Here is a 24624-nt window from a genome sequence, read left to right as displayed (position 1 = left end):
TAATCCCCTCTCCTTGCGCACCCCGAAACAATGGTCTCTTGCCTCTTAGGCAGTTCCAGACTTTTTCCGGGACTCCCTCCTGGCTAGCTGTGGTGCACTAGCCCCCTTCAGGCTGTGTTCACGCAGCCAACCCCAGTCCTCTCCCTGGGATCTGACCTCCGAAGCCTGAGCCTCAGCTCCCAGCCCCGCCCGCCCCGGTGGGTGAGCAGACAAGCCTCTCGGGCTGGTGAGTGCTGGTCGGCACCAATCCTCTGTGCAGGAATCTCTCCACTTTGCCCTCTGCACCACTGTTGCTGCGCTCTCCTCCGTGGCTCTGAAGCATCCCCCCCCCGCCCACCCCCCGTCTCCGCCCACGAAGGGGCTTCCTGGTGTGTGGAAACCTTTCCTCCTTCACAGCTCCCTCCCACTGGTGCAGGTCCCAACCCTATTCTTTTGTCTCTGTTTTTTCTTTTTTCGTTTGCCCTACCCAGGCACGTGGGGAGTTTCTTGCCTTTTGGGAGGTCTGAGGTCTTCTGCCAGCGTTCAGTAGGTGTTTTGTAGGAGTTGTTCCACATGTAGATGTATTTCTGATGTATTTGTGGGGAGGAAGGTGACCTTCATGTCTTACTCCTCTGCCATCTTGAAGGTCCCCTCCTCTAACAGATTTTTTTTTTTGGATGGAAACGTTAGGGTTTTCTATATATAGTATCATATCATCTGCAAATAGTTACAGTTTTACTTCTTCCTTCCCAATTTGGATGCCTTTCATTTCTTTTTCTTATCTGATTCTTGTGGCTAGGACTTCCAATATTATGTTAAACCGAAGTGGCAAAAGTGGGCATGTTTGTCTTGTTCCTGATTTTGAAGGAAAAGCTTTCAGCTTCTCACCATTGAGTATGAGGTTAGCAGTGGGTTTGTCATAAACGGCCTTTATTATGTTGAGATATGTACTCTCTATACCCACTTTGATGAGAGGAGAAGATCTCCTCCTCACAGGAGACAGCAAGTTTAGACAACTCTTTCAAGGTGTTTTGAAATAAAGTAGAACAGAAGATGAGGCCATGGCTGAACAGGGTTGTGAGGTGGAGGGAAGATTTTAAAGATGAGGGATAGACCTGCATGTGTTGTGGATCATTCAGTCAGCATCCAGTAGATCACACCACTGTGGGGCAGAAATTTCATACTTACTACTTTGCCAGCCTAGGGTTGCCTACACTTATTTCTTGTCCTTTTGGCTACAGCCAAAAGGAATGTCATATGGCACCAAGCCTGATGACCCTGTAGATGGGAGTCTCTCAGGGTGAATACCTAGGCTTCCCTGTAGGGGACAGTATTTCTGACCAGCACCTTGTATGGCTAGTCTGGAATGATTTCTTTCTTTAAAGGAAATGATATATTTTTAAATTAATATAAGCAAAACACCTTTTGTGTCCTTTCTTCTGAGGTATTATAGTCTCCTCTTCATAGCTATATAGCAATATCAGTATTGATCATAATGCCTTGCTCTTTATATTCTTCCAAGTCCCTTCACAGTCATATGCCATTCAAATCTCTCAACCTCCTTGAGGTTACAAGGGTAAATATTATTTTCCTCATTTTACAGTTGAAGCCCAGAAACGTTAGAGACTTGACCAAAGTCACAGAGGAAGCTGGTATTAGGGCTCAGGTGTCCTGATTCAAGGCCAGTGATCTTGATCTTGTTGGGTTGCCTGTGTGGCCAGCCTACTCCAAAGGCTGAGGTGTAAAAGAAGATGTTTTGTCTACACTGAGGTTCCTGGCACAATCTGGGCCTCAAGAACCCTGTCTATGATCCATACACGGTGGTGTGATGGATGTTGTTCGGGGTCAAATCAGTCATCATCAGGAAGCTTCAATCCAGGCAGAAGACCCTGCCCAGAGAGCAATCAGACCAACACATCATCTGCCACATGGGAACTAGGAGGCCAGAGAGTAGAGTGACAGCCAGCCCAGTGCCTCCATTCCCAATCCACTTGCCTCTTTTCAGAAATTCTCCTCACTCTTACTGTGGAGTTTCTCAAAGTTTTGATAGCAGTGGTGGTGAGACCTTGACCATTTTTTGGTTCTTTAGGCCCTGTCACTATCTCAGGCCTTGAATCCCACCCTAGGGAGGTTTTCTCCCTCACAGGGGTCCAGCCTCCTTAACACTCTACGCTGGATGCAGTCCAGCCTCTGGTGTTACCTTCACCCTTCCTCTCCTTTCTAGGCCTTTCCAGCTTGCTTCCCAGGACTCTGGGAACTCAGGACCTGCCTTATGCCCTGAGACCCTCCTGCACTAGCAAAGGGCAGCTGCTTTTTCTCTTGGGGGAAATCAGCGCTCAAAAGGGAAAAGCTCAGAAAGGGCATACTTTCTAACGAGGGCACTTTGGCTAGCTCCCAGGGGCTCTCTGGGGGCAGAGGGCCTTCACTGTAGGCTTGCATACTCTCTCTCTCTTCATACGTCGTGTACCGAGCTCTCCTTTCCAGCCACCCAGTCATCCTTTCTGAGCTCACTCTCTCTCTCTCCCCTTTCTCAACCTTTTCCTGGCACATCACCAATCAAACTAACTGAGTCACTCGGAAAATGTGAGAAATCACTTCATAAAGAACTGCCCTGGGGAAATGGACAGGTAAAAAGGCTTTAAATGATTTAATCTCATGCTTAATTTAAGAAGAACTATGCCCACAGTATCTCCACTAGTAAGGAAGATAGATGGCAGATAAGTGGAGGAGCTGAGCAAGCTGTCAGCACTGGGCATGTAATCTCCATGAGCCCGAGTTTCCCTCTTGGGATGCAAATGGGGCCATGCCAAGGGAGGCGTCTCTCTGCCTGGCCCTGTGGAGAGGAGGAGGGAGTGGGAATCAAGCCAACCTGATGTCATAGAGAACTGTGTGACTTTGGGTAAATTAATTATCTTCTCTGAGTTACATCTAGGAAATGGGGGTGACAATACATGTTTAACTTTATCCATTCCACATATTTTATACACACACACACACAGACACACACACACACACATACCAAGTGCCAGGCACCATGCTAAATTTGGGGGATACTCAATAGGACCAGTATGTCAGGAACACCACCGGGCAAGGCGAAATGGCGAGCAAACAGCCATGGCAGGGCACAAGCAGGTTCACAGAGGGGCTGATCAACTTTCTCCATCAAAAGCAAAGAGGTGCTATTGGCATTTGATGACACTGTGGTCAGGAATTCTGGAAAGTCAGGATCCTACTCTGCTGATCATTTCTTCTCTCTTCCTCTCAGCCCCAGAAAGTTCCCAATGGAAGGAACAGGAGCCAAACAGGAATCAAAATGACAATTACTAGCTGTACCAGTGCAGATCTTGAACAAAAGCTGGGCTGAAGCATGAAGCTGAGACTCTAAGCTGAAAAAGACTTCCTGCTTCCCTCTAGGCCCAAATCCAAAGCTTGTAAGCTCACCAACTTCTGTCTTCTTCTGGGGCTGTATGGAGGAAATCAAGGACAAAGGGGAGTACATCGGCCAGGTTTGTGGAGTAAGATATGGCCAAATCTACTAAGCCAACTTGCCTACCCAGCTGGATGGAGAAAGACAAGTGGTGCACATGACCCACGAATGCATAGCACCTCCGCCCACTTCTCTATGCTGCTAAATCAGCAGTTCTCCACTTTAGCCATTCAGGTTACTAACACTCCTCAGAGGAGAGCTAGAAAGAGGGTACACATGGAGGTTATAATTAATTCTCCTTTCTCCTAAACGAGTCAAGTTGGGAATCCAGAAGCCCAGTGGGAAACCACTGAATGCCCTTCAGCCAGCTGAGTGACAAAGTAAGAACTGCATCTCTAAGCAGCACCACTGCTGGCTCTCTTCCTCCAAGATCAGCCCAAGGAAACTGTGAGATAGAAAACAGTGAGAACCCCCTGGGATGATAGGAGCTATTTTTATTTGTTGTGTCTGGTGGTGACTTTGGCCTGAGGCTACAAGCACTCTGGCTTCTAGCACTCCCTGGGAGGATCAAACAGAACGGGAAGTGTTGGCAGTCTGCTCTTGCTTCTCTACCACCGTTTCCTTGAGTCAGACAGGGCCTGTCCCTATCCTGGTGCCACAGAGGTGAAATCAGGGCAGTGCAGGAGCCCTGAGCTTGAGAGGAGCTGACAAAACCAGGTGGGGAACAACTGGCCACCTTTCTTATCCCACCTCCTTCCAACCCCCAGGGCTGGTGAATTACTCTCTAAGGAGTGTCTCCTCCTAATGCACTTCTCTCTCTGGGGCTGGAAGGGAGAGTGAAGAGCAGACTTGATCTGAGAGTTGTTTTGTAGAATAAGCAGTGATTGACTGTGTTTTATGGGTTGGAGATGGAGCTGCATTATAACTTCAGTGTGTCTTGGGCATCCTTCCTTCATAAAATATAGTAAAAATTATTTGATGACCATATTACTATAAAGATTAAAATAATCCAGACTAGATTCATTATTGTGTAGTCATTATTATTATATTCATTTTTTTCCTTACATTAAAATAAATTAGAAATAACATATTTTTGTGGGCCCTTAAAAGTATCATGGACCCTGGGCACCTGGCCTGCTATAGCTATGGATAAGGAGTTGTGGTTTCCTGGCGCCTGAGGCTCTCTCTACCTCAAGGTTTATTCATTAGCCATCCCTTGAACCTTTTGGAATCTTCCTGGACTAGGGTCTGGCCCACCCCCATCATTATTGCCTGACATAGAAGCCAATACCTCTAGGAGAAAATGAACCCCAGCCAAAATAGCTGGCCATTCAAAGATCTCATAAAAAAAGAACCAAGTAGAAATATTAGTCATGAACATACAATGTTTAAAATAAAGAACAGAATAGATAGATAAATAGCAGGATGGTTACAACTGAGACATGAATTTAAAACCAGAAAATGAAATTGAAAAAAAAATGCCCAAACAGAAAAAGGAAAGAAATAGAAAATATGCAAAAAAAGTTAGGAGATAAAAATTTTAGAGGTGGAAATGCTAAGATCTGAATAATAGAAGATATCAGAAAGAGAGAGGAATAAAGAGGGATAAGAGAAAATACTTTATAAAATAATAGAGATATATAACCTGAAGTTTAAAACAACAAAAGAACTGAGAAAGCTCAGATTAAAAGGACCTAGAGAGGGCCAAACAGGAAAAAAATGGAAAAGCTTAAACCTATCCAAGTGCAGCAAGATTTAAGGTTATTAAAGACAAAAATTACAAAAGCCTAGAAAGTTGATCGAGGTGCCTGGATATAAAAGCAATACTCAAAAATCAGTTACACTTCTATATACTAACAGCAAATAACTAGAAAATGCAGTTGAAGGGAAGGCATCATTTACAATAGCATTAAAGAATATCAAACACGCAGGAATAAATCTTAAAAAAATACTGTGTACTTATTTGTCAAAATAAAGATTCTCACATAATGCTGGTTTTAAAAAAAACATATTGATGACCAGGGGAATATTATTAAGAGCTATTTGAAAAGCATAAATAAATAGAAAAAATACTACGTTTATTGACAGGAAAGCTGATTATCATGAAGATGTCAATTCTTCCCAATGTGACGTATAAATTAAATGTAATTTCACTGAAAATCCATTAAGAAATTTTTATGGAACTTGAGAAAATAATTCTATTTGGAATTTATTTGAAAAACTATAGGGCCAAGAATAGCCAGGGCATTTTTTTGAAGAAGATAATCAAGGAGGGAATTACCTTACTGGATATCAGGACTTATTTTGAAGCTATTGTGGTTAGGACAGTACACTTCGCCTGTGGTCCAGGGTTGGAGAGACTGACCAATATGATAGAACAGAGAACTCAGAAACAGATCCATGCAGCGTGGGACTCTGGTATATGATAGATGTCATACATTCATCCGACAGGGAAAGAGGACTCGTAAATAAATGAAACTGGAAAAAAGATGTATTCTAATTGGAATAGATTAAATCCAATCCCTTCTTTATAATTCATGTGGATTGAGGACTGAAGTGTCAAAAACAAAACTTTAATATGCTTAGCAGAAAATATATGTGAGTATGTTTTATACCTTGGAGTAGGGAAGGATTCTTAAAACACAAAAAGCATTGGCTAAAATATGAAAGATGAATAAATTTGATTATATTAGGATTAAGAATTTCTGTTTTTCAAGAGAACACCTAAAGAGAGTGAAAAGACAAGTTGTATGCTGGGAGAGGATATTTGCCATATACACAACTGACAAGGATTAGTATTAAGAATATAAGCCCGTGTGCCTAGAACCCACGCTCCGCAACAAGAGAAGCCACCGCAATGAGAAGCCCGCGTACTGCAACAAAGAGTAGCCCCCGCTCGCCACAACTAGAGAAAGCCCATGCACAGCAACAAAGACCCAATGCAGCCAAAAAAAAAAAAAAAAGAATATATTCATATATATAACACAATCATTTAAAATAAGATGTTGGACCCAGTCAACCCTACAGAAAGTTGGACAAGAGACATGAACAGGGATTTCATAGAAAGGAAACATAAATGGTCAATAAACATATAAAGGGATGTTCAACATCACTGGTGATTGGGAAAACACAAATCAAGACCATAATGAAACACCATTTTGCACCTAATCAACTGGCAACATTTTTTCAAAAGTCTGACAATACCACTTTTGGAGTATGTGTATCCACAGGCACATGCTTGTACATTGCTGGTGGGAGTTTACACTGGTGAAAACATTTTGAAAAAACAGTCTTACGCATTATTTCCTCAAGTTGAAAATTAACATAACCTATGCCCTAGATTTTCACTCACTCACAAATACTCAGGAAACATGTGCAAGAGTATTCATAGCAGCCCTATTCACAATAGCAAAAACTTGGAAACAACCCAAACGTCCATCTACAGAGAGCGGAAGATTATGTTGTGGTATATTCTCACATAGGGGTTAAAATAAAGAAACTTATGATAGACAACAATATGAATAAAAGTCAGCAACATGATACCAAGTGAAAGAAGTGAGTCCCCCCCAAATTGCATACATTGTGACTTTTCATAAAGCTACAATTTTTTAAAACAGCATTTTAGGAATTACGTAGATACAGCAAGACTCTTATAAAGGAGTACAAAGAAATGAAGAATGCAGGATTCAGGACTATTATTTAATGTGGGGGGAAGGAAAGAAAGGTTATTTGTTAGAAGCAACCATATCATTAGACGTAAATTCATAAAGACAGGAGTAGATCAGTGCTCGCTAGGGACCTGGGGGGAAGGGGAGGGATGAGGGTTATTGCTAATGCATATAGGATTTCTTTTTTTGGTGATGAAATGTTCTGGAATTAGAGAGTGGTGATAGTTGCACAACTTTGTGAATATATAAAATCCATGGAATTGAATACTTTAAAAGGTGAATGTTATAACATGTGAATTATATCTCAATTAAAAAACAGGGAAAATCTTATAAAACTACAGTAATCAATATAGTGTGTATTGGTTCAAAGATAGACAAATAAATCAATGAATGGTATAGAGTCCAGAAATAAAAATAAATCCACAGATATGTGGCCGATTGATTTTTGACAAAGGAGGAGAAAGAATAGTGTTCAACAAATGGTGTTGGAAAAACTGGATATATGCATACAAAAAAAAACTTTGACTAGTACCTTAAACCAAACACAAAAGTTAACTCAAAATGGATCATAGACCTCGATGTAAATTCTGAAATTATTATGAAAGTTCTAGAAGAAAACATAGGAGAAAATCTTTATGACCCTGGTGTAGGCAAAGATCTTTTAGATACAACACTAAAAACATGCTCCCTTTTATTTAAAAAAAACAAACAAACAAAACTATTTTAAAGGGGGAGGAGAATAAACTGGACTTCAACAAAATTAAGAACTTCTCTTTAAAAGACATTTAAGAGTATGAAAAGATAAGCCACAGACTGGGAGAAACTATTTGCAAATCACATTTCTGAGATGGGACTTTTTTCCAGAATCTATGCAGAAATCTCAACACTCTGTAAAAAGTAAACAAAGAACTCAATTAAAAAATGGGCAAAACATTTCAACAGACACTCTACCAAAGACAATATATAGATGGCAAATAAGCATATGAAAATGTTACACTTCATTAGTCATTAGTGAAATGCAAATTAAAACCACAATGAAATGCCACTACTAATTCAGTGTGCCTAAAATTAAAAAGACTGATCATATCAAGTGTTGGTGATGACGTAGTATGACCAACTCTCATATACTGTTGGCAGGAATGTAAATTAGTAACACCACTTTGCAAAAGAGTATGGCCGTTTTCTAAAATGTTAAACACATCCTACCATATAACTCAATCATTCCATTACTAGATATTTACCCAAGAGAAATGAAATCAGATGTATATACAAACACTTGTACATGAATGTTCATAGCAGCCTCATTTGTAATAGCCCCAGACTGGAAACAATGCAAATGTACATCAACAGGTGAATGGATAAACAAATTATAACATATCCCTACAATGGAATACTACTCAGCAATAAAAAGGACTGGACTATTGATACACACAGCAACATAGACGGATTGCAAAATAACTAGGCTGAGTGAAAAAAATCCAACAAAGAGGAGTACATACTGTAAATATATACATGTAATATTCTAGGAAATGTAAACTATGTTATAATGACAGGAAGAAGATCAGTCATTGCCTGGGGATGGGGTAAGGCTGCCTGGGGATGGGGTAAGGTGGGTAAGAGGTAAGGAATAGATTACAAAGAGGCACTAGGAAACTTTTGGTCATGAAGGATGTGCTCATTAGCTTGATTGTGGTGATGGTACCATGGGTGTAAACATATGTCAAAACTTATTGAATTGTGCACTTTACATATATGCAGTTTATCATATGTCATATATGCCTCAATAAACCTGATAAAAATATTTGCCTGGTTTCATAATTGTTCACAATCAGCGGCTGGATGATGGGTGTATAAGGGTTCATTATACCATTCTCTTTGCTTTTGCAAATGTTTTACGTTTTCCTTGTTAGAAAGAAAAAATGTCCATAACTGTGATGGCTTTAAAATATTTTCACAAATTCTCTGATACTGCTCCCTTCCATAGGTGAAGTCTAATTCCCCTCTCCCTTAAATGTGGGCTGTACCTATTGACTGGCTTCTAATGAATAGGAACAGAGGATGTGATGGTGTGTAACATCAGAGACTAGGTCATCAGTGGCAGTGCAGCTTCCTCCTTGCTCTCTCCTTCTTGGCCCACTCCCTTTGGGGGAAGCCAACCACCACACTGTGAGGACACTCAAAGATGCACATGGTAAGGAACTGAGGCCTCAGGCTAATAGCCAGTGCAGAATGGAGTCTTCCTGCCAACAGTTATGGCAGTGAACTTAGAAGTGGATCCTCCAGCCCAATCAAGCCTTCAGATTACAGCGCAGCCCATGCCAACTTCATGAGAACTCAGAGCCAGAACCACTCAGCTAAGCCACTCTAGAACTTAAGCCACTATGTTTTGGCATTGTTTGTTAGGTAGCAATAGATAACTAATATACTAACATAAAAAAATTAAAAGATAAGCAGAAAAATCACCCATATGAAACATAATTGGGTTTGGATTCTTTTTTTTTTTTTCTTCTCTGATTGCTGTGGCTAAAACTTCCAAAACTATGTTGAATAAGAATGGTGAGAGTGGGCAACCTTGTCTTGTTCCTGATCTTAGTGGGAATGGTTTCAGTTTTTCATCATTGAGGACGATGTTAGCTGTGGGTTTGTCATATATGGCCTTTATTATGTTGAGGAAAGTTCCCTCTATGCCTACTTTCTGCAGGGTTTTTATCATAAATGGGTGTTGAATTTTGTCGAAAGCTTTCTCTGCATCTATTGAGGTGATCATATGGTTTTCCTCCTTCAATTTGTTAATATGGTGTATCACGTTGATTGATTTGCATATATTGAAGAATCCTTGCATTCTTTTTATTTATTTATTTATTTATTTATTTATTTATTTATTTATTTATTTATGGCTGTGTTGGGTCTTCGTTTCTGTGTGAGGGCTTTCTCTAGTTGTGGCAAGTGGGGGCCACTCTTCATCGCGGTGCGCAGGCCTCTCACTATCGTGGCCTCTCTTGTTGCGGAGCACAGGCTCCAGACGCGCAGGCTCAGTAATTGTGGCTCACCGGGCTAATTGCTCCGCGGCATGTGGGCTCCTCCCAGACCAGGGCTCGAACCCGCGTCCTCTGCATTGGCAGGCAGATTCTCAACCACTGCGCCACCAGGGAAGCCCAATCCTTGCATTCTTGATCATGGTGTATGATCCTTTTAATGTGCTGTTGGATTCTGTTTGCTAGTATTTTGTTGAGGATTTTTGCATCTATGTTCATCAGTGATACTGGCCTGTAGTTTTCTTTCTTTGTGACATCTTTGTCTGGTTTTGGTATCAGGGTGATGGTGGCCTCGTAGAATGAGTTTGGGAGTGTTCCTCCCTCTGCTATATTTTGGAAGAGTTTGAGAAGGATAGGTGTTACCTATTCTCTAAATGTTTGATAGAATTCGCCTGTGAAGCCATCTGGTCCTGGGCTTTTGTGTGTTGGAAGATTTTTAATCACAGTTTCAATTTCAGTGCTTGTGATTGGTCTCTTTATGCTTTCTATTTCTTCCTGGTTCAGTCTCGGAAGGTTGTGCTTTTCTAAGAATTTGTCCATGTCTTCCAGGTTGTCCATTTTATTGGCATATAGTTGCTTGTAGTAATCTCTCATGATCCTTTGTATTCCTGCAGTGTCAGTTGTTACTACTCCTTTTTTCATTTTTAATTCTATTGATTTGAGTCTTCTCCCTTTTTTTCTTGATGAGTCTGGCTAATGGTTTATCAATTTTGTTTATCTTCTCAAAGAACCAGCTTTTAGTTTTATTGATCTTTGCTATCGTTTCCTTCATTTCTTTTTCATTTATTTCTGATCTGATCTTTAAGCTGTCACTGTTTGCAGATGACAAGATACTCTACACAGAGAATCCTAAAGATGCTACCAGAAAACTACTAGAGCTAATCAATGAATTTGGTAAAGTAACAGGATACAAAATTAATGCACAGAAATCTCTGGCATTCCTATACACTAATGATGAAAAATCTGAAAGTGAAATTAAGAAAACACTCCCATTTACCATTGCAACAAAAAGAATAAAATATCTAGGAAAAAACCTACCTAAGGAGACAAAAGACTTGTATGCAGAAAATTATAAGACACTGATGAAAGAAATTAAAGATGATACAAATAGATGGAGCGATATACCATGTTCTTGGATTGGAAGAATCAACATTGTGAAAATGACTCTACTACCCAAACAATCTACAGATTCAATGCAATCCCTATCAAACTACTACTGGCATTTTTCACAGAACTAGAACAAAAAATTTCACAATTTGTATGGAAACACAAAAGACCCCGAATAGCCAAAGCAATCTTGAGAAACAAAAACGGAGCTGGAGGAATCAGGCTCTCTGTCTTCAGACTATAATACAAAGCTACAGTAATCAAGACAGTATGGTACTGGCACAAAAACAGAAATATAGATCAATGGAACAGGATAGAAAGCCCAGAGATAAACCCACGCACATATGGTCACCTTATCTTTGATAAAGGAGGCAGGAATGTACAGTGGAGAAAGGACAGTCTCTTCAATAAGTGGTGCTGGGAAAGCTGGACAGATACATGTAAAAGTATGAGATTAGAACGCTCCCTAACACCATACACAAAAATAAACTCAAAATGGATTAAAGACCTAAATGTAAGGCCAGAAACTATCAAACTCTTAGAGGAAAACATAGGCAGAACACTCTATGACATAAATCACAGCAAGATTCTTTTTGACCCACCTCCTAGAGAAATGGAAATAAAAACAAAAATAAATAAATGGGACCTAATGAAACTTCAAAGCTTTTGCACAGCAAAGGAAACCATAAACAAGACGAAAAGACAACCCTCAGAATGGGAGAAAATATTTTCAAATGAAGCAACTGACAAAGGATTAATCTCCAAAATTTACAAGCAGCTCATGCAGCTGAATAACAAAAAAACACACAACCCAATCCAAAAATGGGCAGAAGACCTAAATAGACATTTCTCCAAAGAAGATATACAGATTGCCAACAAATACATGAAAGAATGCTCAAATCACTAATCATTAGAGAAATGCAAATCAAAACTACAATGAGGTATCACCTCACACCAGTCAGAATGGCCATCATCATAAAATCTACAAACAATAAATGCTGGAGAGGGTGTGGAGAAAAGGGAACACTCTTGCACTGTTGCTGGGAATGTAAATTGATACAGCCACTATGGAGAACAGTATGGAGGTTCCTTAAAAAACTACAAATAGAACTACCATATGACCCAGGAATCCCACTACTGGGCATATACCCTGAGCAAACCATAATTCAAAAAGAGTCATGTACCAATATGCTCATTGCAGCTCTATTTACAGTAGCCAGGACACGAAAGCAACCTAAGTGTCAATCAACAGATGAATGGATAAAGAAGATGTGGCACATATATACAATGGAATATTACTCAGCCATAAAAATAAATGAAATTGAGTTATTTGTAGTGAGGTGGATGGACCTAGAGTCTGTCATACAGAGTGAAGTAAGTCAGAAAGAGAAAAACAAATACCATATGCTAATACATATATATGGAATCTAAGAAAAACAAACAAACAGAAAAAGGTCATGGAGAACTTAGGGGTAAGATGGGAATAAATACACAGACCTACTAGAGAATGGACTTGAGGATATGGGGAGGGGGAAGGGTAAGCTGGGACAAAGTGAGAGAGTGGCATGGACATATATACACTACCAAATGTAAAATAGATAGCTAGTGAGAAGCAGCCGCATAGCACAGGGAGATCAGCTCGGTGCTTTGTGACCACCTAGAGGGGTGGGATAGGGAGGGTGGGAGGGGGATGCAAGAGGGAAGAGATATGGGAACATATGTATATGTATAACTGATTCACTTTGTTATAAAGCAGAAACTAACACACCATTGTAAAGCAATTATACTCCAATAAAGATGTTAAAAAAAAAAACATGATTGGACATCTTAACCAACCAAAAGTTCTATTCAAGTGCCAGCTTCTACAGCAAGTATCTTCTGGCTAATCCAGACTTCAGTGGTGCCCCTTTGACAAGCTGCTACAGCCCCTGCTGTCTGGCCCATGAAGTTAGTCCACACTGCTCTGGGCTGTGCCAAGGCACAATCTTGTCTCCCCAGAGCCAATGTCCGTGTCTCCAGGGAGGCCTGACCATTCCAAAGGCCCTGCTTCCCTTATGACACACAACACTGGGCAGAGCTCATGGAAATAACTTTTTTTTTTTTTTTTTTTTTCAGTACGTGGGCCTCTCACTGTCGTGGCCTCTCTCGTTGTGGAGCACAGGCTCCGGACGCACAGGCTCAGTGGCCATGGCTCACCGGCCCAGGTGGGATCTTCCCAGACCGGGGCACAAACCCGTGTCCCCTGCATCAGCAGGTGGACTCTCAACCACTGCGCCACCAGGGAAGCCCCGTAAATAAATATTTTTTGATAGATAGAAGTCAGGGAATCCAAACAGTACTGTTCTCCACTTCATTCAAATTAGAGAACGAATAGACATTCCCTTTGAGCATACTCTCTCTCTCTAAAGAATGATGAAACAAAAAGTCAACAACCTTCAGAGGTTAGAATTTTCATCGCTGTTTACAGATGAAGAAACGGAGCCTCAGAGAAGTGAAGTAACTATCCCTAGTTTGCACATCTAGAAAATGGCAGTATCAACACTGGAGTCAAGTCTGGGCACTGGTGGCTTCTCCACGCTGTTGGGGTAGGGCAAGCCCACCAGTTATGGACTAGTGTGTGCAGTGTCATCCCCCTGGTCGTGTTGCTCCTCTCCACCAGGGATAACCTACCCGATCCTCTGAGCCTCTCCCTGCCGAACTGCCATCCCCACTTCCTCTCCCTGCGCTGCCTTCCGGGACCCCTCTGACCCATCGTGCTCTTCCCTTGTGAACGTAATACAGCGCTGCTGGTATCCAGCACTGCTTTCGGAAGGTATTACCCCTTTCCTTGTGTGGGCAGACTGGGTATATGTAACCCTTCCACCCATGGAGCAGGAAACGCATCTCAGAGATTTACCCCCAGTGGCAAGGGCTTACTGTGCCCTTGGCTATTGGATGAAACTGTGGAGAATATGGTCCCACAGCCCCCATCTTAGACGGTAGGACTCTGATTTCACATAAGTGGAGACGTCACAGCCCAGACCCCACGGCTGCAGTCAGGCACCTCCAAGGCGGCTGCCAGGTCCAGACCATCCGGCTAGGCTGCCCGCAGGGCGTCAGTTCCACCTAGCCCATGCCTCTGTGGAGATGGGATTTCTGAACATACTGGAAGGACCACATAGTTTTGCACCAGAGCTGCAGAGGCAGGGTGGAAGGCCCCCCTCCTACCGGCTTCCTCCCCACCCAGGCCTGCAAAGCCCAGGGCCCTGGGGAGCCAGGGGTGGGGGATTAGCCAGAATGCAGGCTCGAGGGGGAGCGAGGGAGGTGCCGACTCTGCCGCTGTCCTCAGGGCTGCAGGAGCCCTTTGGGATCCCCAGGCCAGAGGCACAGATTGCCCAGAGCTTCTCCTCCCAAACCAAGAAACTCTCCTACAAGGGACACAGCTCCTTCAAGTCACACAAGGGAGGAAACCACACAAAGCCGTCCCTGTGACCTTGTGGCCCAGAGACAGTCAGGGGGGATCACTCACCATCATCATCAACAGCATCATCTTGTAGGTGTGAGGGTCTGGAGAAACAAAGGGATAAAAGGACACAGTCTCTACCCTCAGAAACATAATCTAGTCAGGGAGGTAGGTGCAATGTTAAAAAAAAAAAAAAAAGAAAAGTATATATTTTTAAGACAACAGCTAAGGGTATAAATTCAGATGGCCCCTGTGCCCACTAGGACACCAGGAGCTCAGAGCAGGGAGAGTAACAGTGGGCTGCAGAGGTCGGAGGCTGACCTGAGGTCAGGAGCATGGGAGCTGAGGCGCAGGCAGAGCTGAGTCCAGTCCTCGTTGTCTCAGTCAGCTAGTGAGGCAGTGTGACCTTGGGCAGGTTCGTGGACATTTCTGAACTTTGGTTTCCTTGTCTCAAAAACTGGGATGTGAATAATGCCTACTTCATTACACCGTTGTGAGACTTCAATGAGATTGTGTGTATGATAAGCATCTAAACACCAAGGTCCACGGTGTGTGCAATCCACCCTTCTACCACGTTGGTGCCAGGTAAGCGCCCTGTAGTGGGTCGCTGCTGCCACTATTATGGCACAGGTGGCCCTCGGTCTTGAAGGATGGGGGAGCACGCCGTGAGAGTGGGCTGAGCAAAGATGCAGAGGCAGGACGTATCTAGCAAAGAACCAACAAGTCCATCATGTTCCACGTGGGTGAGTCTTCAGGAGGGGTTAGGGATCTGCCCGGGGTCTCCCAGAGATTCCCAGGCAGAGAAGCCTAGGCCCTCCGTGTAACAGCTGTGCCCTTTGCCCTGGCCCATGCTGGCACCAGAGGGGCCCAGCCTTTCCTTCCAGAGAAGGGAAAAGCAGAAGCTGAAGATTAGGGGGAAGGTTGGGCCCAGCACTGGTCCACTAACTCCTGAGGCTAAGCTCCACCCTGCTCTGCTGAGGAAGGACTTCACAGAGCATGGGGTCCAGTTGGGGAAGATGAACAATTAGGTAAGCAGAGAAAGCCAACCGAGAGACGTGCAGGACGGTGAGGAAACAGCCGTCAGGGCTGCGGGTGCACACATATACAGGCTGATACCCACACATACGTCTTCTCCCCCACGCCCAGACATGGCTACAGAGAGGTCCACCAGAGCAGGGACACTTGCACAGAGGGACACACTGGCATCATGTGTGCACACAAGCAGTACAGAGATGCACACATCTTCAAGATGCTCCTCGAAGGAGCTTGAGTGCTACCTTCAAGGGTAAGAAGGGCTTTCCTGGGCTGCTGTCTTGAGATGTGTGTTTTGTTCAATGCCCAAGGGTGGCTGGCTTAACCAAGGGAGTCGGCATGGGGCTGAAGTCCAGCCCCTATCCCCACTTCCCAAGCTGTGGACCTTAATTTAGGGCTGTGTCTACCAGGAAGAAAAGGTTCCTTTTTCCTTGTGTAAAAGCATCATTTATTCAGCAAGCCATACACCCCTGGGACTGCATCTCCTGCTAAGGGTGGCTTTTTCTTATCTGTGCAGATTCCCAGTGCTCTAGTACTGCTCCTGCATCTGCCTTCTGCACAGCTGAATCCCCAGCACCCAGCGCGATGCCTGGCAGATAAAAGGTGTTCAATAAATACTTGTTGAATGAACAAAAGGTGCATTCAGAGGGTAGACCCAAGTGCACACACAGGGGCACACAACACAACACACACACACAGACTTACAAACAGGGATCCTCACAGAAGCAGGAACAGAGAAGGAGAGTTGCAGGCAGAGCAGCGCTGAGGGAGGAAGCATCAGCAGAACCTGACTATTCAGAGAAGGCGGGGAAGGCAGTCAGGGAGTGGGGATATTGGGACAACAGGAGGAGAGGCCCAGAGGGGGCTATGCACCCCAAATCCAGGAAGCTGCAGGAAGCATCCCTTGCTTGTGTGTCACGCTTTGCAGTTCGTAGATGACTTTCCCAGCTCACTTCACGTTTGAGAGAATGAAGCCCGGAGGAGAAGGAACAAGTCTGAAGTCACAGTCTCTCCTGTCTGTGCCCAGTAAGTGTGGACGATTGTGCCAGAAAGGCCTCCGTGTGCCAGGCGTGGAGGACCTTGAACATCAGGCTAGGACATGTGCACTGAGGAATAGGAGCCATGGGTAGCTTTGGAGCCCTGTGGACACCACACCCACAATTCACAACATAATCCTTGTGCCTCCAGATGCCTAGAGACTAAGGTACCCCCTTCCCATGTAACAGACAATAAATCCTAGATAGCTTTTTAAAAAATAGACGCTCTGTGACATGGATGTACACACAGACACAGATCCACATGAGCCCGCACAGAGGGACACATACACAGAGACTCCCAGAAAGCTGTGCTGTTGACCAGAACCTCCTCTGCCATCACAGAGAGGCCTCTGCCTGCACCCTAGAGCACAGACAGGTGCTCACAGGCAACACAGAGGCCCGCAGGCAGGCCACAGACAGCACAGCAGGGGGCCCTTTGGTTTGGGTGGATGGGGGCATAGGGGTGGATTGACTGTTTGTCCTTCTGTCTCAGAGGGGTCCATGAGAAGCTTACAAGGCGGTCAGCGAGCCAGACCCTTGGCCCTGAGCTCTCTTGGGCAGGTCCAGGCCCTTCCCTGCAGCACAGTGTGCCTCAAACAATCCCTTGGGCTGAATTTCAGCTTCTGCTTTGCCAAGTCCTTTCCCAGTCTTGGTATCATCCGAGCCTTCGGCCTAGCCCTGAGAGGCAGTAATATTATCTCCCCTGGCAGTGGAGAAGACAGACCTGGCCTGACCAAGGTCAAGCGGTGAGCTAGCAGGCCTGTATCCCTGAGCTAAGCTCCCCAGTGCAAGGCCTTGGTCTTGAAGGGCTCTGCCAGACCCTCTGCTCTCCTGTCTCCCACACCCCTCCGGTGACAAGCCTCACAGAAATGCTACAAGGATGTGGGGTGAAGTCTGTGGTGGGTGGAGGATTCCCAGGAGAAAGAGCCAGACACAGGGGTCTCTGCGGGAGCTGAGAAGAGCAGAAAGGAGGGAGCTCAGACGCCCTCTCTCCATCCCTCCTTTCGACTCCTCCATCCCCTAGGACTCACATGCTCAGGACTGGGAAGGGACTGTGATGACCTGCCCCCCTGAGGCCTCAGCACTTTGGGGTGCCCTGCAGGGCGGAAAGCTGATTAGCACCCTCATGCACATCGTTTGTATAAGGCCAGTGGTGAATTTGATGTTGGCTATACTCCAGCAGGCGAGACTGAAGTTAGATGTGAAGAAGGACTTTCTGTCTCTGAAGCGGAAATAGTCTGTGGGTCCAAGGAGAAGAGGCAGGAGTCATGATTCTGAAATTTATTGGGACAGACCGACTAGGGTTGGGGTGGGAGGTGAGGCCTGTGGACTGTCATCTACTTCTCTGGCTCTCAAAACTTGTTGATAGAAATGATAACAAGCACCATTTGCATTGCACATCTCTGTTAACAAACTACTGTCAGCTACAGCTCATTTTTGTCAACTAATGGATCCATCTGGGAAAAAGAATCGTATAGAGGACCAAGAGCCTGAGCCGTGAGTGGCTGCCTACAGGCAAATGTAACTCCATCATGTTCTCATTGTTTGGCTTGGGGCCAGTCTTTTAATTCCTCTGAGCCCCAGTTTTCCCGTTTGTAGAATGGGGATAAAAAGTAGTACCCACCCCTGGACTTGAGGGTTAAAGGAAGTTGTTAGCATGATGCCTGGCCCCCAAGAGAGCTCCGTACATGCTAGCTATTGGGTCAATCAATTCATTGATTGATGCCCTCTCTCCATCTATAACGTTGGCTGCAAAATTGGCTTCAGTCCTCCCAGAGGCCCTGGGGATGTCGGGGCCGAGGGTGACCGTTACCATCCCCAGTGCAGAGTTACAGATCCCAAGACTCCAAAAGAGCGAGTGACTGCCCCAATCACATCGCGTACACCCAGGGCCCTGGCCCATATCCTCTGTTCTTTCCCTGCACTGTTTGTTGATCCTGCTGTCCTGTCATGCAGCACCTGGGGCAGGTGTGGAGTGGGGATGCTGGGAAGGAGGGTGGGAGGAAGCCCCTTAGCTTCAGAACTGGGTGCTGCTTGGCAGTTTCTATACTCACACTACACAAAGTCTGGTGACATCTCCTCTGATGCAGATTTAAAAGCTGATCTATGGTTACATAAATGAGAAGGGGGTTGAACGGGGCGTGAGGGAACTTTCTGGGGATGTGGGGGAGAGACTGGACCATTTGGGTGGTAGCTGCACCCAAATTGTCAAAAATGGTCAAACTGAGATGTGCATTTTATTGCATGTTAATTTATCAAATGGTACCAAGCTTTGATATGGGGGCTCTTTGAGCTCAAAAGGGGCTCAACTTGCTCTGCAGTGGGTATAGGGACCCCCGCTGGAGTAGAGATGTCACCCGCATCCGCTGACAGAATGCACACACAAGCACACACGAACACACACAAACCCAGATGTGGGAAAGTGATGGGGACAGGGCTGGGAAGCATAGGACACTAGAAGCTGGCCTCCCAAGGTCTGCTCCAGGCTCCTGTTTGCCCCATAGAGCCCAGCACCGTTGAGGGTACAAGAAGAATGTAGGGTGGAGTGGGGGCAGGGAAGAACATGCCCTGAGCTGCAGCTGGAGTGAACTGGCCGTCACTCCAACTTCACTGCCCCCCGGCCATTTTCTGGGCCTCCCCTTCCTGGGAGCCCTCCAGAAACCCTGCTGGGCTGAATCGGCTCTCTGTCTAGGACCAGGGCATTCATCCACGAATTGTGATGCTGGAGCTGAGTCAGAGGACAGGGGAAGCTTCAAGGACGTGAGGGAGAGCACGCTGGTGCTGCCCACGCCTCCCAGCCCGCCCGGGCCCCAGCAGCGGTCCAGCCACATCCCGGGCTGCCCTGGCAGGCCCTCCATGCAGAGTCCATGACCACACAGGCTCCTGGGTGGCCCATGCTTTCCTCACCACAGCCTCCCCGCTGGGACAGAGGGAAGGACCCTGGGCCTGGCTGAGGAGGAGCTGGTGCAGGGTGAGACGCTGCTGGGGGTGGGGGTGGGGGTGGGGTGGGGATTGAGCTCTCAGGGTTTTAACATCTGTTCTTGGCGTTTAAAAAAATTTATAAGATGCATCATGGAGAAAAAAAAATTGGGGAATCATCTGCTATGCTGGCTTATCCAGACCGTTTATTCATTTATTTTTCCAACAAAGTATTTAACTGGAAGCTTATTCTATGCAGTGTTCTGTACTGAGCACTTAGACTATATACAAAGATGGATAATAGAATCTTCATTTTCATGGTGTTTACAACCCAATTAGGGAGACAGACAGGTAACAACTCACAATAGTAAAAGAAAAGGAAATCAGTGCTAACAAGATGTTATAAGCAACTAGCAACAGGGGTCCAGTATTGGGTCAATTCGAGCTGGAGGGCTTTAGAGAAGGCTGAGAAGGGAAAGAAAGGATGGGTAGTGTGGATCGGAGCCATGAAAGCTGAGTGTACCCAGTGAGGGGACCATCATGAGCAAAGATGAGGAAGGTTGGAAGGGCGCACTGGGATCTCAAATAGCTGAACCTCTACAGATGGTGGGTCTGTCTGATGAATGGGGCAGGCCAAGCCTCAGGAGGTCCACCAGTCCACTCCAGGATGAGGAGACCAGCTCACCTTGGGACCCCCATCTCCCTGTTTGCAGTTGATTGGACCAGGCTAGGTAGCTGCTCCAAGTCCTGTCCATGAGATGGTCTGGCAAGAACTCTCTGCCCAAGGAATATTGGGACTGATTGGGTCAATAGATCCTTTCCCTGTGCCAGGGGGTGGTGAGTGTTAAAGTAGCGACAGAAAAAGGAAAGGTAGGGGCTTCCCTGGTGGCGCAGTGGTTAAGAATCTGCCTGCCAATGCAGGGGACACGGGTTCGAGCCCTGGTCCAGGAAGATCCCACATGCCACGGAGCAACTAAGCCCGGGCGCCACAACTACTGAGCCTGCGCTCTAGAGCCTGCAAGCCACAACTACTGAGCCCATGCGCCACAACTACTGAAGCCCGTGCGCCTAGAGCCTGTGCTCCGCAACAAGAGAAGCCACTGCAATGAGAAGCCTGCGTACCTCAACGAAGAGTAGCCCCCACTCACTGCAACTAGAGAAAGCCCGTGCGCAGCAACGAAGACCCAATGAAGCCAAAAATAAATAAATTAAATAATTTTTTTTTTAAAAAAGGAAAGATTATTGGTTTGCGGTGAGAGTAAAAGGAAGAAGGCCAAGAGGGAAGAGAAGGAAGGCGAGTCCTTCTGTGGCAAGCTGAGCTCAAGTGCTGAGGAGGCAATGAGGTGGCCAGGCTCTGAGCCCCTAAACTGTACTCCAGCCTCAGGAACCCTGACCCTGTGTCCACCTTGGTCTTTCTTGGTGGCTCTTCCTGGCTTCTGCCAGGTCTAGCCACATGGTTGAGGTTTGCATTGCCCGATTTCCCTGTGCTCCCCACCCGCCTCCCCACCCCTGTTGCAGGAGGCCACCTGATCTTTACAACAAACACGTAATGAAACAAGCACCTTGGAGAGCACGCTGAGAAGCTGGAGTTCTAGTCTGTGGGCAGCGAGGCACTTGGAATATATTCTGAGCTGTTTAGGAAGCAGTATGGAAAGTGGGATAGAGCAGGGCTGGAGGAGGGGACAGCAGTCTGGAGGACCTGAAGGGGAACGGGGCGGTGGCTGTGGGGTAGAGCCCCGTGCATGGACTTCAGAGACCTTATGGAGGTGAAATCGATCAGATCTGGTGTTAGGTAGATGGGGTTTGGGGGCGAGAGGAAACAGTCAAAGACCCCTGGGTATAGAAACCATGAGGAGGAATGGGTTTGGGAGAGAGACTGGCTTGAGTGGCAGGACCTTTTATGACATTCAGACGGAGCTCAGGAGGGAGATCTGCATCAGGACGTGGAAAGATGGCGGGTGTGACAAGCATATTTTCAACCATGAAGCATGACCAACCTCTCAGGTGGGATGAGACGAAGCCATAAGCTGAGTGACGCCGTTTGGAACTCTGCCCCTCCTCTTGGGTCTAGATAAGGAATCCCAAAGGGTAAAGGCACAAAGACATCCAAATGTGATTGAGATGACCCAATAAAAAAGTGGGCAACAGACTCGAACAGGAACTTCACAAAAGAGGACATCCCAGCCAGCCACCAATAAACACATGAAAATGCGCTCACCAGGCCCTCCTCTAACATTTAGGGGACCCAGAGCTCATAAGTCTAGTGACAGCCCAATTAACATAAAGTTCAATATTTCAGTTATAAACTGAGTCAACACACTATTAAGTGAAATATATTTTATCCTCCTAACTCCACAAAGGCACATGCACAGTGACCTGGAAGACCAGGTTCAAATTGAGAACTTTCAGATTCCTGGGAGTTCATGCCCGAATGTGGTGGTCTGCGGCCCCAGTCCCAGGCCCTCAGTCCACTCTCGTCTTCTTGCTACTCCCAGCAACGTCCTGCATTGCAGAGGACCTCACACTCATCTGGGGACACTCCAGCCTACATGTCCAATGTCCACCCACAGCCAGCAAGCTTCTGCCCTGCAGCCATCCTTGAGACTAGAGATAGTGTCCATGCCTGGTACAGTCCCCCCTGGGAAAACAGGCCTGGGGAAGTGGCCCATGCAGGTTCTGGAACCTGGTCTGGGGACATGGGGGCAAGATATTCGAGTCCTAAGTACCGGCTTTATCCCTAACTGGATAACTTAACCTGTATAAGCCTCAGTCTGGTCATTATAAGGACTCAATAAAACCTCCTCTACTAGGTTGTTATGAGGTAAGAACATTATGTAACTCTAAATCCTCATTTAAATGTTAGTCCAATAAATTTAACGGTGCTAGACTGGGCACTAACCTGACAGCTTGGCCCGGGCCTGTGGGGTGTCACCCGGTATGGTGACAAGCTGAGAGGGGGCAGGGCTCCAGCCGAACGCCTCTTGCAGCCCCACTGGGGAAGGGAAGGAGGCAGCTAACCAGCACCCGCCACAGCCCGAGGGCCAGATGGGCAGGAGCCTCCGTGCCCCCCGCCCCCCTCAGGCCTCAGGCCGATGTACGGCCTTGGCTAGGAGGCCTGACTGGACTTGGAGCTCTGGCCCTGGCCATGTGTTTGGTAACAGGATTCTGGCCCCCGCAGCGTATCTGCCAACTGGGCTGGCTTACAGCTTGGGGAGGGCCGTGTGTGTGCCAGAAGCGGGGAGACCTATTTTTGCTTTAGCCACAGGCCAGTGGGCCGAAAAAAAGGTTAAATTAAGATGACTGGTTTTTTCTTAGCATTTGAAGAGTGCAACTCATCTACTTTTTAACAGAAGTGATTAAAGAATCTCTTCAGGGAGAACAAGGAATCCGAAATGTGTGTAGGTCTGCATGAGGCAGGCGAAGTGGGAGACAAGGTAAAGGGTTGTGGACGGAAAGAGAAGAAGGCAGGGAAAAGGGAGGGAGAAGGACAGAGGGAGAGAGGGAGGGGAAAGGGAGCGAGGAAGAGAAAGCCGGGACAGACAGACAGAGATACACAGAGAGAGAGGACAGAGGCAGAGACCAAGAGAGACAGCTGGACAGAGAAAGGAAAGACTCGGTGGGTCTGAGGACCGCATCGCAAGAGGTCAGGAGGTGATGTGTATTCGGACGCGAATTCATCCCGGCTAGGCACTATTCTAGCTCCTCAGTTACTCCTCTCTGCAACTCCACAAAGGGTCTATTCTCAGTGAACGAACCCAAGCAGTCCATCAAAGAGGAAGCTATTCTTTATCACCCCAAATACTGTCTCAAGCCAAGGGGGCTCACTCTCCTCCACTGTCCCTGTCATTTCCTTGAACAAGGGCAGGAAGAGTGTTAACCTGGGGAAGACTCTGGTAGATGGCGCCCAGCCCTCCTCGTGGTGAAGACAGACAAGGAAAGGTATCTTCTTCCAAAGAACTTTCCAGAACAGCAGGGTCCCAGGCCCAGCCAGGGCAGACCTAACACCTGGGCCCAGGGGGCAGCTATTTCCCGAGATGAGATTTGAGAAGGGCCAAGGAGACAGCCTTACCCCAAAGGATCTCCCCCACTGCCTGTGAGGGCTTTGACCCTGACAGCAAGGTAACAGACCCCAATGGAGCCAGAGTCGGGAAGCCTAGCTGGGGGTCTCCAGCAAAGCGTTCCAAGTCCTGATTTCCCATCCTAAAGAGGGGTAATGTTCATTTCTTGCCCATTTCCCAGCATTGCTGTGAGAACCAAGCTGCCAAAGGACGCGCAAGATCATAGCCTGGGGTTTGAATCTGACTCTACCACTAACTAGCCAGGTGATTCTGTTCCCTCACCTATAATAAGAGAGAAAACAGAGTTGTGGTGACAATGAAGAAAAGTAATGTTTGTAAATATCTTGCACAGATTGGCAGCCAATAGAAAGTACGTCGGTACTTCCCCTAATGTAAGCTGTAAAACTAAAACATTATTATGATTCTTTGGTGTGTAGGGACTCATATCACCCTCTGGACCCCAATGCATATATTCCTGGGAGGGAAACACACCTAACCTGTGGTTAACATCTTTTCACAAATATTTTCCAATAGGACGGGCAGTTGAGAGCAAGTTTCTGATTTTTTTTTTCAGTAAATGAAAATAATTTAATCATGAAATATCAGCTTGGTAGTGATTATCGGTATCAACTGGTAATTAACTGTGTTATCCAAAAAGCCCAACAAATCCTAATTAGTATGAAAAGGATATTGAATTCATGAATGATTTATACAACTATTTTGAGCATACAAATAATCTCTGGTTTTATACCCACGACATTTCAGAATTCTGTAAACAGTGAGGCATTCAATGTGATTAATGTGGCAGTAATGTGTACTACAACACAGCACAGGGAAAGTTTGATAAAGATGGGTCAGAAATTGGTCCAAGGTTGGGCACTGCCTGGGTTCAACCAGGTAAGCAGTCAATTCTTCGCCTG

The 24624-nt window shown here is 45.8% G+C and overlaps 1 protein-coding gene across 1 annotated transcript in view; it reads right to left on the bottom strand.

Annotated features, from left to right (window-relative positions):
- PRKCE (protein kinase C epsilon) overlaps nucleotides 1-24624 on the bottom strand; it is a 608554-nt gene that overhangs the window by 43971 nt on the left and 539959 nt on the right. The gene's annotated exons all lie outside the window — the stretch shown is intronic.

This window comes from Mesoplodon mirus (genome assembly GCF_964341445.2).
Source record: "Mesoplodon mirus genome assembly, chromosome: 14".
NCBI classification, from domain to species: Eukaryota; Metazoa; Chordata; class Mammalia; order Artiodactyla; family Ziphiidae; genus Mesoplodon; species Mesoplodon mirus.
The sequence above is the reverse complement of the archived record's forward strand: the minus strand, read 5'-3'. Positions and strand labels throughout refer to the sequence as shown.